Below are 16832 nucleotides of genomic sequence, written 5' to 3'. Positions count from 1 at the left end.
TTTTCTATGTGTACAAAGTTATGCAAGGCATTAGCTGCTACTCACCTCTCCAGCCTCCCATCTCTTCACTCTTCTCCCACCTCACACTCAGAACCACTTTCACTTCCTTCAAAGATCCATTGAAGGGATTTGTTGTGGAAAGCCGAAGTGTTGTCTCATTTATGATGAAGATAATAAGGGGGCTGGGGAGAGGACTGAGACAAAGCCACAGAAGCTTCTTTGCCCAAGCTCAACTTCTCATCATCTGATGCCAGCTAGAGATAACTGGCTTCTGCACGTACTACTCCTTCTGCCTGAAATAACCTTCTTTCTTTATTCCCATCTCTCCCTCAAGGTCTGGTGAATCTACTAGTTACTTCTTTTTCTTTTTTCTTTTTTTATTGGAGTATAACTGCTTTACAATGTTGTGTTAGTTTCTGCTGTACAGTGAAGTGAATTAGCTATATGTATACATTCTACTAGTTAGTTCTTTAGATCTCAATTTAAAGAGACTTCTTCTAAGAAACCCTCCCCAATTTCCCCCACCAGAGCTGGACTAGGTCCTCTCTGCTTCCCCAGTGCCCAGTATTGCCCCCGTTGTCCTTATCACACCATATTATCATTCATTGCCCAGTTGACTTGCCTATCTTCCCCCACTTTTGTCTTGCTCACCATTATAACCCTAGTGCACAATGTATGATCTTATATTCTTGGACTCTGTACTGTTGAGAATGGTGAGAGCCACAACTGAGCACTAATAGAACAACTGGGACAGAATCCATGAGGACATATGAGGAGATTAATTCAAATGTCTTCTCATTTATCTCCTGCAGTGATTAAACAATCCTTCTCAGGACTGTTTTTCAATTGGTTTTACTCTTGGAGAACCTTGGCTTTGTGTATGTATATGTGCAAGATGGTGTGTCTGAAATCTCTAGCTGGCATGAGATGATGAGAAGAAGTTGAGCTTGGGCAAAGAAGCTTCTGTGGCTTTGTCTCAGTCCTCTCCCCAGCCTCCTTAGTATCTTCATCGTAAATGAGACAACACTTAGGCTTTGCACTGCAAATCCCTTAGAAGTTGCTTAGCTTGATTGTTTCTAGAGCTCAAGTTCCTTTTCTACCCTCTCCTTTTTTACAATTAAGAACTGGAAGGGAGGGCCCTTCTAAACCGAACTGCATAATGGGAAGGTCATAGACTCTGGCTTCACTTTGGTTCAGATCCTGATCTTGTCCCTTAGTGGTTTCCTCATTTGTACAGGGGAAATAATGTTTACCTCAAGGTTGGGGGATTAAATGGTAATGGCTAATTATTACATGCTTACTACATGCTAGATACTAAGAATCACACGTATTGACTTATTCCTCACGACAACCCTGTGAGCTAGATGCTGTTATCTTGAGATAATCTATCTAGGTTAAAGAACCTAGCACTAATGTATTCACTAAATTTTAGTTGAATCAGAACGGTATGGTCTAACCCCTCATTTTACACATGAAGGCACTTATAAGAGTGAAGTGACTGGTTGACATTAAGCACCATTTTTACAGTTGTGTTTCCAGTTCATCTTTCCACAGAGCTGGTCTCTAGCCTATTCGTTTTCTGGGCATGTTTGATCCAAAGGGCAACAGACCTCCAAATAGCCATTTTTCTGGCTATTCTACTTCCATCCTCTGCTCCAGGTTTGTGTCTTCTTCCTCCATACTCTTAAGCCAGTACGCCTTTTCAGAAAGGGATTGTCAATAAAAGCATTATTTCCAAACACCCGTTGCCTCTACAACACAGCCCATTGCTGATGGGCATTTCCCATCTGTTTGCTGGGATCTGGGCAGTTCCTTTGGTGCATGCACTCAGTGATTGCCAAATCAGTGAGTTATTTATTTATAATAAAATTGCATCCGGCAGACAATTACCTTCAGAGATCTTGGGCATTACACAGAGCTGGGACTTGGCAAATAGTTGGACAGAGATAAAGAGTTTCCCTTCAAGTTGTATTCCCACGACCTGGTGTGAGCAGCCTCTGACTCGTGCCATGATCTCTTCTCAGAAGCCCTGATTCATGTTCTAAAGATTTAAGAGGTTTATAAGCATACAAGGCTTTCTGCTTAATGCTGGGTATGAACTAGCCTCTCCAAAATAAGGAGTAAGCATATCCCTTCCTTTGTTCCTGGATTAGAAGCCTGGTGGGGGTATTCAATCAATCTTTCCTCTGAGCAACTCCCAGGCGTGTATGATACATGGTTGGCAGGTGATTCGTTGTTCTCCAGTGATTTCCTGTGTGCATGGGATTTTTATCGCCCAGCCAGTTTATAAATAAGCTCCTTAAGAGCAAGCCCCAACATATCCCCCGAAGTCCCTGTCACAGTGTTTGAGACATAATACCTATTGGCTCCAGGTTAAATAATTGGGGAGTCTGGTGATACACTTGATCCTGGTTTATTTTTCTCCATGGCACCTAGAACCACCTTGCATATCATATGTTCCTTTATTGTCTGTATCCCCCGCTTAGTGTGTAAACTCCCTGAGGACAAGGAGTTTGGTTTTGATGATTGATGTATTCCTAGTGCCTAGAGCAGTTCCTGGCTCATCGTAGGCTCCCAGTAAGTATTAGATGTACAGATGGACAGACAGATGGTCAGACAGATGGCTGGACCGATGATAGTGCCAAGCATGTATTTAGCTTCTGTGTGCTGGGCACTCCGTTCGGCACTTTATTCACATTACCATTTTCAATCCTCACAGTTCTATTGTGAGCTAGATATTCCTATCCAGTTTTACACAAAATGGGACTTAGGATGAGGGTACAGAGTAAGTTATGAAACTGGAATTCAAACCCAGGTCTGACTACAAAACCTGATTCTTTTGCTTCTGCTTATTTTAGCCACCATGGCAGTGACTTGACAGACCTGGAGTCCAACTCAGAAATCAGCCAGTTTAGCTGGCACTCAGGTGATCCTGAGACGACACTGAGAAACAGTGTCCTACACAAAGCTGCCTCCAGACTTGGGTCCCCTTGGCGTTTAGACGGGGTATGGATACGGGGGTAGTGAGGACCCCAGAACCCCTCCAACAGCACAGCCATCAGCAAAAGCCCTCCGTATAAGACAGATGTCTCCAGCAGCAATGCAGGACATACCTGGAGGCAGAATTATTCCCCAAAGGAAAGGTCCCCAGAAACCAGATCAGTGGACCAGGTGGCAGGAAGTGAGAATGCTGCCCTGCTGGGGCCCCTTGGGCAGGTCTCGCTTGTAGTACATGTGATACACTGCACCAGGCCTGCTGGCTTCCCTAACTCCAGGCTCGCCTACACTCACCATGGCTATTGCTGCTCACCAGCAGGAAGGACTTTGGGTTTGTCTAACTCTGGTAACAGCCCATTTAATGAGATGCTTCGCTCTCTCCCCCAGAGCCCTGCGGTGGGCATACTGAGGAGCAGGGGCGGCCACGATGCACCACTTCCCCTGGGAAGTGCCCCACCAGAGCCCCCAGCCTGAGACCTTCTGCGGCTTGCAGTGACCAGGGAGACGCAAGCACATCGACTTGCCCGAGCAGACAGTGCCTGTGAGCAGATGCCAAACAGTCCTTGCCCTGGAAACTCCAGGCCCCAAGCCAGCCCCACAGAGGCCTGGACACAGGTGCCTCAGCCTTTCTTCTCGTCAGGGTTCTCAGGGGGGCTGTGTTCACGTAGTCCAATAACACCTCAGCCGGCAGTGGGCTCAAGCAGGGCTGGCAGGGCTAAATTCCCCATCAGCAGGCAAAAGTGCATGCTGGAGCCAGCAGGGTAGAAGCCCAGGAAGAAATAATTTCATTTTTCTTAAAATAATTTGATCAACATATATTTGCAATTAAAATAGTCTTTATGGGGAAAATGAACACGTTGTTAGACCTCCTTACATTTATTCTGTGGCTTAGAAATGTTTTTATTTTTAATGGGGGCAACGGGGCAGGGGGGAGGCACCATAATCTTTTCAGTGCTTAGAGTCTTTAAAGGTCCTAATCTATCCTGAACAGGGACATGTAATCTGTGCTTAGTCCCTCAACATTCTCAAGCCACTGACTGGTTCAAGACAAAGTCACGCTCTGGCAGTGGAGCTGATACTAATAAGGAATATGGAAAAGCATCACATGTGAGGGGAAAGCCAGTGTGACTAAACCAAACTGTGGAAATTAAATCCATAGATGACTGGCCTTAGCTCACATTCCTGTACCACGTTAGAGAAGGTCTAGGGAGCTCATTCACTCATGTATTCACCCATTCTCCAGTGAGCCTCTGTAACGTTTGCAAACCAGCCCCCATGTGCATTCCTTCTGGGAACTGATGTCTGTGCCTTCATTTTTCCCTGAGGGAACTGCTGACCTCCTAGCTCAGCCCAGCTGCCAGTCAGCACACCCCACCCGCAGGCCTCGGTGACGGGTTCAGGGAAGAGCACACAGCCCATCAGGCCAATTCTGGGACCTGTGTTCCAACTACTGGGAACCACTCTCTCTTCTACTTTTGACACGCCCTAAAGCTGAGCCTTGCTCCGCAAAGAGCCTGAACATGATGCGAACCCAGAGGAACCCGAGCTCAGAGGCGGATCCAAACAGCATCACACAAGCTCCGAATCCAGCTGTGTCTCTACCTCCCGACTATGAAGTTCCATGAGTGACAAGTTCTCTTTTTTTAAGCAAAACACAAGGCACTTAGAGTTGAATTTCTGGCATTTGATACCAAAAGACTACTTCAAGAAGAACCATTAAAGAGGGGTGCTACGGGCTAAACTGTGTCCCCTCAAAGTTCATATAGTGAAGTCCTAACCTCCAGTACCTCAGAATATGACTGTATATGGAGATAGGGCCTGTCAAGAGGTAGTTAAGATGAAATCATATGGGTGGGCCCTAATCCTATGACTAGTGTCCTTACAAGACAGACAACACGCAGACGAAGGGGCAACCATGTAAGGACAGAGCAAGAGGGAGGCCATCTGCAAGCTGCAGAGAGAGGCCTCAGAAGAAACCAAACCTGCCAGCACTTGATCTTGGGTTTCCAGCCTCCAGAACTGTCATAAAGTGAAATTCTGCTGTTTAAGCCACCCAGTGTCTAGTATTTTGTATGGCAGCCCCAGCAAATTAACACAGAGGGTGTACTAGGGGACAGATGAGGTGATTGAATTGGTGGCGGGGGTGGGGGGAGTCAGAGGAAACCACTGCAGTCTTCCACCAGGGAGATGAGGCTTGAGCGAAGCAGGAGGCAGAAGCAATAAAGAGAAGAACATGGATCTGAGAGAAATTTTAGGCCAAATTGAACAACTTGGTCACTGACGATGACGAAGTGAGGGTAGGGATATCAAGCTTTTTGCTGGAGCCTGATGGTGTCATGTCCTCCAGCAGAGGGAGCGAAGTCAGAGACACCAAGTGGTGACCATGAACTATACCTGTGTCTGTCCTCACTGTGTCCCTTATCTCTCCCCACACGGGGTTATTAGCTCCTGGTCTGGGCTTGGTGGATTCACGTTCATCTCCCCTCCACCCTCACAGCCTGAAGCTGCAGTTCTCAGGAGTGAGGCATAACTGCCCCTGGAAGGGAGGCATTTCCCACATCGGGGGGTGGAGGCATTTTTAGTTCCCACAACGACTGGGGAACCCAACGGGTGTTCCTGGTGGGAGCCCACCATGCTGGTCGTCTTGCCACGCGTGGCTCGGTCTGGTCCAGAACTTTACTAAGAGCTGCTCATCCTTTTGAACTATCCAGTCGCCACCATCACACCCCTGCGCCAGTCTGCATGGCAGCAACTGCCTGAGGCCACATGCATCAGACTGCTTTCTGTCTTCCCATGTAGTCAGCCCAAGTGCTTACATATGGAAAAATACATTATTTTTTAATAAATTGCATTATCATGATTATTTTAAAATCAGGTGGGGGAGGAGGTTATATTAGCTGGGAATTTCATTTTAGGATAGGAAAGAGGATATTACAAAGATGTGATGGAAGGGGGAGCCTGAGAAGGTGGAGACTCAACACCCAGGGCGGCGGCGCAGCCTCCATGGAGAGCGACCCGGAGGCCTCCCCGCCTGCTCTTCCCAGCGGGCCAGGCCTCTGCGCAGCCTCTACCCTATAAGGCCATGTGAGGGCTGAGCAGGCAGAGGAAATAAATGGGCTCCCCTAGCAGGGTCCTGCAGCTCTCACAGCTTCCTGGAGGGGAGGTTCCCAGAGCCCCACACCGCCCCCTGAGAGGGCTTGGGCTGTCCCGTGCCCCCTGCCCCCGAGAGCCCCAATTAGAGGATCCAGACTGAGCCAGGCTTTCAAGGGCAAGTAAAGAACGTTACCTGTCTACAGCCCCTGTTACTTCCTCCAGACAGGTACACATTTCCATAGGACAGATGGTTCTAGAAAATGGGAGGCAGGCATACCAGGGTCCTGAGGGCTCTTGGGGCCAGGACGATAGAAAACTGTCCCTTGTCTTGGCTCCTTCCCCACACCTGTGTTCTAGGCTCGGCACTGCTGGGGGGAATGGCAAAAGGCCTGCCTGCACGATTGTGTGGCCACAGCTGGCCTGGCCCGAGACCTGGCTTTGCAAAGACCTGGAAAGCTTAGATGCAAGGGCTTTAGGGTTCAAAGCAAGGCCTGGACACTGGGAAGCAGGGCCACCATGGTGCACCACCATCAAGGCTGCTCCCTGGAGGCAGCGGTGGGTCAGCCAGCACCCCGGGGCTAGCACCCAGCCCCCTTGGAAGGCAGAGCACTGAGACCTTGGGTTCTCATCCGCTCCTCACCCACCCGTACCCCAAAGGACTCACCCACATACTTCTTCCAAACAAATCCAGTGCTCAGCCTACGAGAAAATCTGGAGAAAGAAACTTCCTTCATACATTCCTTCATACAAACGGCACCCATCACCCTCCCAGCCTCGCCTTGATTGTTGGGCTTCACCACTCACAGCCCAGCTGGGAAACCTTCAAACGGAGCGTCTCCTGCTCTGCCCCCACCGGCCAGCAGGCCCAGAGCAAAGGTGCTGCTACCTCTAAGTGGCTCTGTTGGCCCAGAGCAAAGGTGCTGCTACCTCTAAGTGGCTCTGTTGGCCCAGAGCAAAGGTGCTGCTACCTCTAAGTGGCTCTGGCTTCCCAGCCCGGGAGCTCAAAGGGGTGGATGGAGACTCACCTCACAGCAGGAGGTCCCCCTCCCATGGACTTCTCTCACTCTCCAGAGTTTTCTCATGTGATCTCTATGGTCACATAGGGCCTATGGTCCTATATGGCCTATGGTCACTGCACTCCCAAAGATCTGTGACTCTGAGATGGGACCCATCTGCTAAGAGCTGGCCAGCTGGCCAAGCCTCAGATTGTTGCAGAGTTTGATGATACTGCCCCTCCCGTTCCTTCCTGGATGTGCTCAGCTCCTGCAGGCTGACCTCCACCCCTGCAGGTTGACCTCCATCAGGACTATCCCAGGCTCTCAGCTGGGCCATGTTTGCCTGAACCCTAGGGATGGGCAGAGTTCATATCATTTTTCCTGGACAGCTTCTCAGCCCCTCCTCAAAGCAAATACTCGGGGTGGGGGGCGGGGGTTGCCTTAGCTCCATTTACCAGAAACTTCTGAGCCTGGACAAGATGCTGCCACACTGTAGCTGCTCCAACATCTCTGCCTACTTCAGCACCTCCCCCAAGGATCTTGGCAGGCCCTGCTGGGACCCATACAGAGGAGGACGAGGCCACTCCCCTGTCCCAGCAGGAGGGAGGAGGAGGTCACCGAGCTGGGCGCTGGGGCAGTGTCTGTGTCCCCTCTCCCCTCCTCCATGCTAGGGAGCTCCGCCTCACGCCCACGGGGCCTGTGGGAGTCCAGACCCTTCCTTGTGGGTAATCAACTCGAACATGCTCAGCACAGAAGCAGCCTTCATCTTACACACACAAAGCCATTTTAAAGAGTCAAGGACAGGGTGCAGCCAGGCCTCAGGAGCGAGGGGAACCAGACCCTTGGGCCCCAGTCTCCAGGGAGAGAGCTCCCACAGGGCTCCGCGCGTCCTCCCTGCCTCTCCGCCCAGGCCGCCGCTCGCTGCTCCCGGGCCCAGGTCGCAGGCCCGGCCACGGGGAGAGCTGGTTTCCAGTCCCCGCCCCACATAGAGCCCGTGGCAGAGCCCAGAGGAGAGAGACAGAAGCCGAGAACTGAAGGCACTGCTGGGGTCCTCCTTCCCGCTCTGCCTGAGGGAGGCGGGCTGCGCCTGACTTCCCTGTGACGGGAGCCAGGAAAATTCGCTTTTGGCTGAAGCTGTTTCAAGACAGGTTTCTGTCACTGGACGTGAAGGAGTCCTCTGCGTCTCTGGCGCGACTTTGTAAGGAGTTGAGGCCGAGAGGAAAAGGGACAGGGCCAGAGAGCTTGTAATGAGGGAAGGCGGGGTTGGCCTGGGCTGCTGTGCCCCGGGCCGCTCCAGTGTCTTTGCCCCGACTTCCTTCCCAGGGTCAGGGCTGCGGGCCGGTCGTGGGAGGAAAACAGTGATGGCCGGGCCGCCCGGGTGGGGGCTGTCTCCGCTCCAGAGCGCCTGTGATTTCTGGGAACCGCTCTGCACTCTGACCGCCGGGCTGGCACAGCCAGAGTCCAGGTTCCTGGAAATGCCCGCGGGAGAAGGCGCGGGTGCGCCTGGGGCCCGGCAGGAGCCGAACTTCCGCCGGGGCGGAGCCCAGGTCAGGTCCGACGGCTGCTGTCTTAAGCTCTACCCAGGCCCCGCGCTGACCCCATCCTTCCCAGGCCCGAGGGCACTGCAGTGACGCCCCCCACCCAAGATTAGGGTCACTGGGTGAAAACTCCATGGGCGCCTTGCTTGCTTCCTCTCGGGGCGGAGCGGCTGCGTTGGTGACCGCGGCTCCACCTGGTCCCCGCGCCAGCCAGGCGGACGCGCGGGCGGGCGGCGTCTGTGCGGCTTCCAGGGCGGGGCGGGCGGCGGGCGCAGATCCAGCCTCGCAGAGCCCAGCTGCCCGCGCCGCGCCGGGGCCCGGGGGATGCTCGCTCCCGCTCCCGCCCAGAGCCCGCGCAACCCGAGACCTTCAAGTCCAAGGGCTCCCACACTTGGAGTGCCCATCAGTCCCAATCGACTAGATTGCTGGGCCCCACCCAGAGTTTCTGATTCGGCAGGTCTGGGTGGGGCCTGAGAATGTGCATTTCTAACAAGCTCCCAGATGCTGCTGCGGCAGCTGATCTGGGGACCACACATGGGAAAGCCAGTGGGCCATCCTCCCAAATTCTCTCCTCACCGGCCGTAGTTTCACTTTTGGCTTCAGATGTCTATTAGCAGTAAAAGGCTTCATCCAGGGGCAGCAAGGAGTTCTACGTCTTACCCTTGACCTCAGGTTCAACTGAGCTCATGGGACATTCATTATAGGTGGGGAGAAGGGTGAAAAGGGAGATTCAGCGTTACTATGTGCATCTTCTATCATCAGTAATTATTCTTTTCATTGTCACGATTAACCAACTATTTATTTAGTAGCCCAGCTGTCCCTGTCTCCCACACACCCTCTCAAGTCCATATGTAGGTCTCACCGTGAAAGCAGTAGTCATAATGTAAAGTTGGTTTGGGGCAAGTGGATCGGTGCTTAGGCTGAGACAACAATGAGGCCAGGAAATGCTTAATGACAGGGTTGGCAATACAGCTAAAGAGGTTCCTTGCGAGCCATGCCTTGCTGGTCCTCAAGATGTGTCAACCTGCGAGAAAACCACCAAATTCGATATCTGTAGCATCTACTCTTCAGTTCAAACCAACATACTGCCCTCTATGCTTGCCCTTTGGGAAGGCCATTTTAAGGTCTGGATCTTTTTGCCAACCTCATCCAGGCCACAGAACTACTGGGCGCTGTGATGTGACTCACATCCCTGGAAATAAACTTAAATTGTTTAACAAGAAACCAATTTTTAAGCCATTTTCAGTTGATATAACATATAGAAATTACGTCTGTAATAGTCAGACTTCTTTTGGTTGCAAGTGACAGAAACTCAATTTGAACCAGTTTAAATGAAAACGATGGTTGATTGGAAGAATGCTGGGGTTGGGGGGGGAGCAGTGCTTATGCAATGGATGGAGTGAGGGCTGCTCCAGGGAACTCAAGAGTCTGGAACCAAGGATCTGATGCCCCCAACATGCTCTGTTTGCATCGCTCTAGGTAACAGCTTCATTTTCTCAGGCCTTCCCATGTGATGAAGAACACAGCAGTAGTCTGCTCTGGAGTCTCATTTTACAATGAACTGACCACACTTCAACAGAAAAATCCCAGGGAAAGACTTTCATTGGATCAGCTTGGATCACATGCCTATCCTGGACCAGTCACTTGTCAGAAGGATGCGGCAATATTGGTCCAGATTGGGCTGTAATGCCCATCCCTGTGGTCAGGGGTGGGGGTGTGGGGTGCATTTCTAGAAGGGAAGGGATGCTGGTCAAATCCTGCTCATCAGGCAAATGCACTTGTAAGTGACCAATCCTGATCGTGAGGCAAATGCACTTGTAAGAAAAAGTAAAGCAGGAGTGGTTTTTTTGTTTGTTTTTTTCTTTGGCAGTGTTGCGCAGCATGCGGGATCTTAGTTCCCTGACCAGGGATTGAAACCCGTGTCCCCTGCAGTGGAAGGGCTGAGTCCTAACCACTGGACCACCAGGGAATTCCCTGGAGTGGTTTTTATTGTAGTGAACAGCCTAGGGTTCAAAGGCACAAGGTCTTGTGTTCAGTTCTGGTTCTACCACTCCCTAGCTATGTGAATTTGGAGGAATTTCTTAACCTCTTTGTGTTATTCATCTTGTCAAAGACAAAACCTGGACAAGGAGGTTGATTTTATTCAGGCTATTGCAATAGGTAGAGCACACCAGGTCAGACATCAGAGTGTCTCCACAGGGTGGTTTTACCTTGAACTCATAGAGGGAGGGCTAGACAGGTTACAAGTAGGATGATTTACAGTTGGGATGATTTTGCCATCAGGGGAAATCTCAGTCAATTAGCTGAACAGGACATGCTTATCTCTGTATCTAACTAGTTTGGGGGGCGGGCACGAACAGTTCTTATCTCAGCTAATCAACCACGAGACAAAGAATAGGAATTTGGAAGGTCTGTGTCTGGCCTGGTGAGCAGGTTCAAGCAAAAGGGGAAAGGTCTATGTTTGGCCTTGTCACAGGTAAACAAGGGCATCATCCATGAATCTTATACGAGTCAAGAAGAAGAGCGGGGCTTCCCTGGTGGCGCAGTGGTTGAGAGTCCGCCTGCCGATGCAGGGGACACGGGTTCGTGCCCCAGTCTGGGAAGATCCCACATGCCGCGGAGCGGCTGGGCCCGTGAGCCATGGCCGCTGAGCCTGCGCGTCTGGAGCCTGTGCTCCGCAACAGGAGAGGCCACAACAGTGAGAGGCCCGCGTGCCACAAAAAAAAAAAAAGAAGAAGAAGAATGCATGATGAGCCTTATCTAAGCCACAAGAGGAAGGGTAGTTCTTTTTGGTAAGCCCCTTCCCAGAACACAGAAGGGTGGGGGGATTGCTTAACCATCACTGTTTCCCAGGAGCAGGGGGCTCAGGTAAGGTACACCACTGTTAATCTGTAACCCCCCGAAAATATTACCCATCTCATAGATGAGGTGTGAGGATTACACACAAGTGGGCACTCATAGGGTTGCCATATTTAGCAAATAAAAATACAGGAACTATAATGTCCTATATGCACAATAAAATAAGGCAATATTTGGGATATACTGAAAACTTATCTGAAATTAAAACTTAATTGGTTGTCCTGTATTTTGTCTGGCAATCCCTGGCACACAGTGAGTTGACAATAGATGTGCACTTTTATCATTATGAACGGCGAGGTTTATTTTCAATTCATATTACCTGGACAGGGTGTCTCTTCCTGCTAAATACCACCTTTCTTTGAAAACACTCTCAGATCTCAAAAGAGCACTGGCAGGCCTGGGGCCTGGGGAGATGGCCACAGACCATCTTAGGGTTTCTTCAAAGGCAAGCATATCTACCTTCTCCATGCGCTCTTCCCTGTCTCTGGCCTTGGTGGTCTCCACCTTCTTGGAAGCATGGAGATCTGGTCCTCAATGCCGGGTGGGGAGAGATTTTCTCCATCTCTAGCCAACTCCCCAGCCTCCAGCCCAGAGTTGGGCGACTCGCAGGTGCTCTTTCAGTGCTGGTGAACTTCAGTTCAAAAGCACCACGCGCAAGGAGAGGGATGATTTGTGCTCCTGTTTTACTTTTAAAAACCCACATTTCACGTGGGGAAAAAAAAGTTTCTCTAAAATCCCTGGAAACTGCTACAGTGGAGTGTAACCCTGGTGCCTGGAGCTTTAAGGCAGATCTTGGGCTACATTGTTGGTTCTAAATTGACCCTGGGTCGCTCCTGTAAAATGGGAATAACGACGCCTATCTTTTTCCGCGCACACCACACTGTAATCTCTTGATGGTTTTGTTTCCAGCGTGGTCGGGCTCATCCCCAGAGCCAGGCACAACGCCAGACGCAATATTTGTGGAAATGAACCAATGGGAAGTTGTGGAGAGGAGGACGGGTGACACCGCCCAGCATGGTGCAACCCGCAGCGGAGTCTGAACTGCGAGCCGCGACTTCACTTCCGCCGCCTGGAAGCCCCGGGGCTTGGCCCCCTAGGCTCCGCCGTTTGTCCCAGGATGCTCCGCGCAGGTCGCGTCCGGTGATTGGCTACGCTGCTCCACGTGGCGCCAGGCAGGCGGCGGCGGTTGCCGGGGCGACGGCTGGACAAGGGGCGGCCGGGCAGGGTAGGCGCGTGTGCCCGCGTCAGAGCAGCAGGTAAGCTCGTCCCCCGACGCGGCCGGGCCACCCCCGAGCCCGCCGTCCCCGGGCGGGGAGGAGTGGTGATGGGCCAGAGGGCCGAGGCTCTGCTGAGCCCTCTCCCCAGAGGAAAACCCCGACGCGCCAACTCAGCAGCCGCTGCCGGATGACCCCACTTTTCGACTGCTGTCCTGGACTTTGTGGGCCCGAGGCGGCTGCCTGGATATCCCGAGGACAGGCCCAGCTGCTTCCCACAAGTAGTCCCTGATCTTTGCTTCAGTGAGCCAAGCTTGAAGGGGGCTCCATGTCGTCCAGCTGGGGAGTGGCGGCACGAGAGGGTGGCCTGGGGCTTTTAGATCCATCCCTTCCGTTATCTCCATCAGCTAACTGCTCTCCCCAGGCACCCAGGTTGAGTCCAGACTTCATCCAATTTAAGAAAAGCGAGGATGCTTCCTATTCAAATTCGTCTTCCAGACAAATCCCATAGTCTTCCCCTTATTCAACCAGCTCGTAGGCCCTAAATCCCTATTATATAGAAATCAGAAGCTGCCACTGCAATCCTCAAGAGTGATTGAAGAAGTTTTCTCTAGTTTTTGCATAAAGTAAAGCCGTGGTTCTCAGACTTGAACGTGCATAAAAGTCATCGGGAGAGATTGTGTAAAACAATTTCTGGGCATTGTGTTCAGTAAGTTCAGAGTGATGCTAGGAATTTTCATTTTCGCAAGCATCCCAGGTGATTCTGATTGAGGTGGTCCAAACTTTGGGGTAATACTGTGTAGTGGTTAATATCAGTCTGGATTTAAATTCCCACTTTGTTACTTACTAGTTGAGTTATTGGGAGCACCTTAACCTCCCTGAGCCTCAGCTACCTCATCTGTAAAAGGAGAATATAAATCATATTCATCGTTCAGGTTTATTGTGAAAATTAAATGCAAAGCGTTTTGCATGGCATACAATAAGCCCTCAATAAGTGAACTTATTATGATATAAAAGTGTACAGAAAATTCTGTAATTTTTAAGAATGTCAGAGTAATAGAATACCCAATGATGGCTCACATTCACTGACAGATGATCATAGCAGAATCTTATTCAAAAGATGGTCATGAAGAACTTCTCTGACGAAGTGATGTTTATAAGCACAGGGCTTAGCCAGGTGAAGAAAGAGAGGGGATGAGTGTTGCAGGCAGAGAGAACAATATGTGCAAAGGCCCTGAGGTAGAAAGGAGCTTGAGTTCTCAAGACAACAAAGTTTTCTTGTTCCAGGGCCTTCAAAATGCTTTTCCCTCTGCTTGTGCTTCATTTATTTATCACATGTCTTGGGTGCCTACCAGGCACTCTGCTAGGTTCTAGAGATACAAAATTTAAATACAGCTGCCTGCCTTTTTAAATAGGGTAATAAGTATAACAGAAGTAAATGTAGGATATAGAGGTACCCCAGAGGAGAGAGAATTGCCTTCATGGGGAAGGAAGGAGAAGGGTTCCTGGAAGACTTCGTGAAGGAGGTCAAGCCCTGACTATGATGTGTCAAATTTGCCCACGAGGTGAAGAAGAGTACATCCAAGGGCATAGAATCATGAAAGAGCATTTTGTAAGGAGGAATGGCCGGGAGTTCAGTATTACTGGGGCCTCATATGGGGAAGTAAGAATGGAGCTGGGACGGGAACAGGGACTGGGGGTGGTGGTTGGTCCAGAGGAAGTCTGGAGAGGTGGGTGGTCCTCAGACAGTAGCTGTCTTTCTCCTCACACCATGTGTAACTGGCAGGCAGGGGGTCCTGCTTGCTCCTCATTGCTACTTCCCCGTCACCCCCTACCCCCCCACCTTTGAAGTCCATGCCATGGGCTTTACCACAGTTGTTTCCCTTGAAGACTGCAGCGCCTGGCTTGCCGTCTACGTCTCCACCCACTCTGCTTCATTTTGAGGGGTTTCAGAATTCTGGCTGCACAAGTTTCTTCGTCCTCCTTACTTATAGGCATCTTTTTCCTCCATCCTCCTCATTTGCCCACTTCTGTGGTCATGAGCTTTTTATTACTGCACCACCTTCAAAATCTTGATTTGAACTATTCATCCCGCTCTCTGAGCACCACCTTCTATCTTTCAAGCTCACTTTGATGTGCCTCTGAAGTAGGTCTTTGACCCCATTACTTTTTCACTGCCTTACAACCCCGTTATGCACCTTCCCTCCCCCCATATATATATATATTTTGTTTGTTTGTTGCGGTACACGGACCTCTCACTGCTGCGGCCTCTCCCGTTGCGGAGCACAGTTTCCGGACGCGCAGGCCCAGCGGCCATGGCTCACAGGCCTAGCCGCTCCGTGGCATGTGGGACCTTCCCGGACCGGGGCACGAACCCGTGTCCCCTGCATCGGCAGGCGGACTCTCAACCACTGCGCCACCAGGGAAGCCCTCTCCCCATCTTTAACGTGGCTTAACTTCAATGCTCCATCGCTGTTATGTTTGTTTTCTCTTTCCCCTCTCCTGCAAAAGCCTCACCCTGTTAACCTAACTCAGACAGCTGAAAGTGGCTGGAGAAAAGTGCAAAATGGTGCAGACTGGTTCTGTTTGGGATTCAAGTCCATGTACCTTTTTTTGTTTTTTTACTATTATTTATCTATCTATTTGGCTGTGTCGGGTCTTAGTTGTGGCACACAGGATCTTTGTTGCGGCATGGGTGGTGGTGGGGGTCCTTCTTTGTGGCGCGCAGGCTCCAGACTGCGCGGGCTCAGTAGTTGCAGGGCGCGGGCTTAGTTGTCCCACAGCAAGTCCCCAACCTTTTTGGCACCAGGGACCGGGTCCGTGGAAGACAATTTTTCCATGGACGGGGTGGGGGATGGCTCAGGCGGTAATGCACGCGATGGGGAGCCGTGGGAAACAGCAGATGAAGCTTCGCTCACTCGCCTGCCGCTCACCTGCTGCTGTGCAGCCCGATTCCTAACAGGACACGGACTGGTACCAGTCTGAGGCCTGGGGGGTGCGGACCCCTGCCCCACAGCATGTGGGATCTTAGTTCCCCGACCAGGGATCAAACCCATATCCCCTGCATTGGAAGGCGGATTCTTAACTACTGGACCACCAAGGAAGTCCCTCGAGTCCATGTATCTTAAGCAGACTCTCAATACTGGAAATCCTGCCGTGTTTCCATAGTTGATTTGGTTCCCACCTTCCCTTCTCTTCAAACTACCAACTTGCTTCTTGCTCTCAGCTGATGACCTTGTTTCTTGTTTTGCTTCTCATCACTAAATCTGTCCATTTCTTTGGTCACTACCCATATCCTCTGCCATCCCTCTGTCAGGAGATGTCCTGTCCCCATCCCTGTGTGCGGCCCAGCCCTCATTGGACACTGGCCGCATCAAGGACATTGCTTCCTTAACCATCTCCTCTCTCTCCTGCCTCACCCACTTTTCCTTCTCTAACGGGGTCACTCCTATCAACGTACAAACACGCTGCTTACAACATCTTCCTTATTAAAAAAAACCTCCCATCTCTTTCCAGCCGCCATGCCACCTCTCCTGTCCTTTTTGTCTCTCCTTCCTTACTTCCCTTTCTCTCTTTAACCCTTTCCAGTCAGGCACATGTCCTCACTGCTCTCATCAAGGTCACAGCCAAACTCCATTTTGCCAAATCCAGGGATTAGTTCTCCTGTCCTCATCGCCCTTGACCACGCGCAGGCGCAGTCGACGCGGGAAGCACCTTCACTGGTTTTCCAGAGTGTCCCAGTGTCCTGGTCGTGTCTCCCAGCAAGTCTCTGTTCTTGCTTAGTCTGCCCTCTCGCTGACGCCGCAGTACCGTACCGAGGGCCCCAGGGCTCAGCCTGGGCCTGTGCTCCTCTCTAGCTGCACTTTCTGCCCGGGGCGGGGGTCACATCAGTCACCGTGCTCATCCGCCGAACGGCCATCTTTGCGCGGACGACTTCCGAACGCTCCTCCCCGGCTCCCGCTGCTGCCTGCGCTCCTTCAGCCTTCTCAGCGTCCCCACTTGAATGTCGGCTCTGCATCTCAGATTTAGGGCCGGAACAGAACTCTTGCTTTAGCTCTCAGACCGTCCCTCCCCAGTTTCCCCAGATCAGTGAGTGGCTTACCCTTCACCCAACTGCTCAGGCCCCAGGTGTCGTC

General features: G+C 51.3%; 1 protein-coding gene across 1 annotated transcript in view; it reads left to right on the top strand.

Annotated features, from left to right (window-relative positions):
* Positions 1 to 12674: 12674 nt before the first annotated feature.
* ARMC9 (armadillo repeat containing 9) overlaps positions 12675 to 16832 on the top strand; it is a gene marked incomplete at its 3' end in the record, with an annotated part of 143076 nt that continues 138918 nt past the window's right edge. The window contains exon 1 of the mRNA XM_079710378.1: positions 12675 to 12738. The remainder of the gene's footprint in view (positions 12739 to 16832) is intronic.

Source organism: Hyperoodon ampullatus (assembly GCF_949752795.1).
Source record: "Hyperoodon ampullatus genome assembly, chromosome: 8".
NCBI lineage: Eukaryota > Metazoa > Chordata > Mammalia > Artiodactyla > Ziphiidae > Hyperoodon > Hyperoodon ampullatus.
The sequence above is the reverse complement of the archived record's forward strand: the minus strand, read 5'-3'. Positions and strand labels throughout refer to the sequence as shown.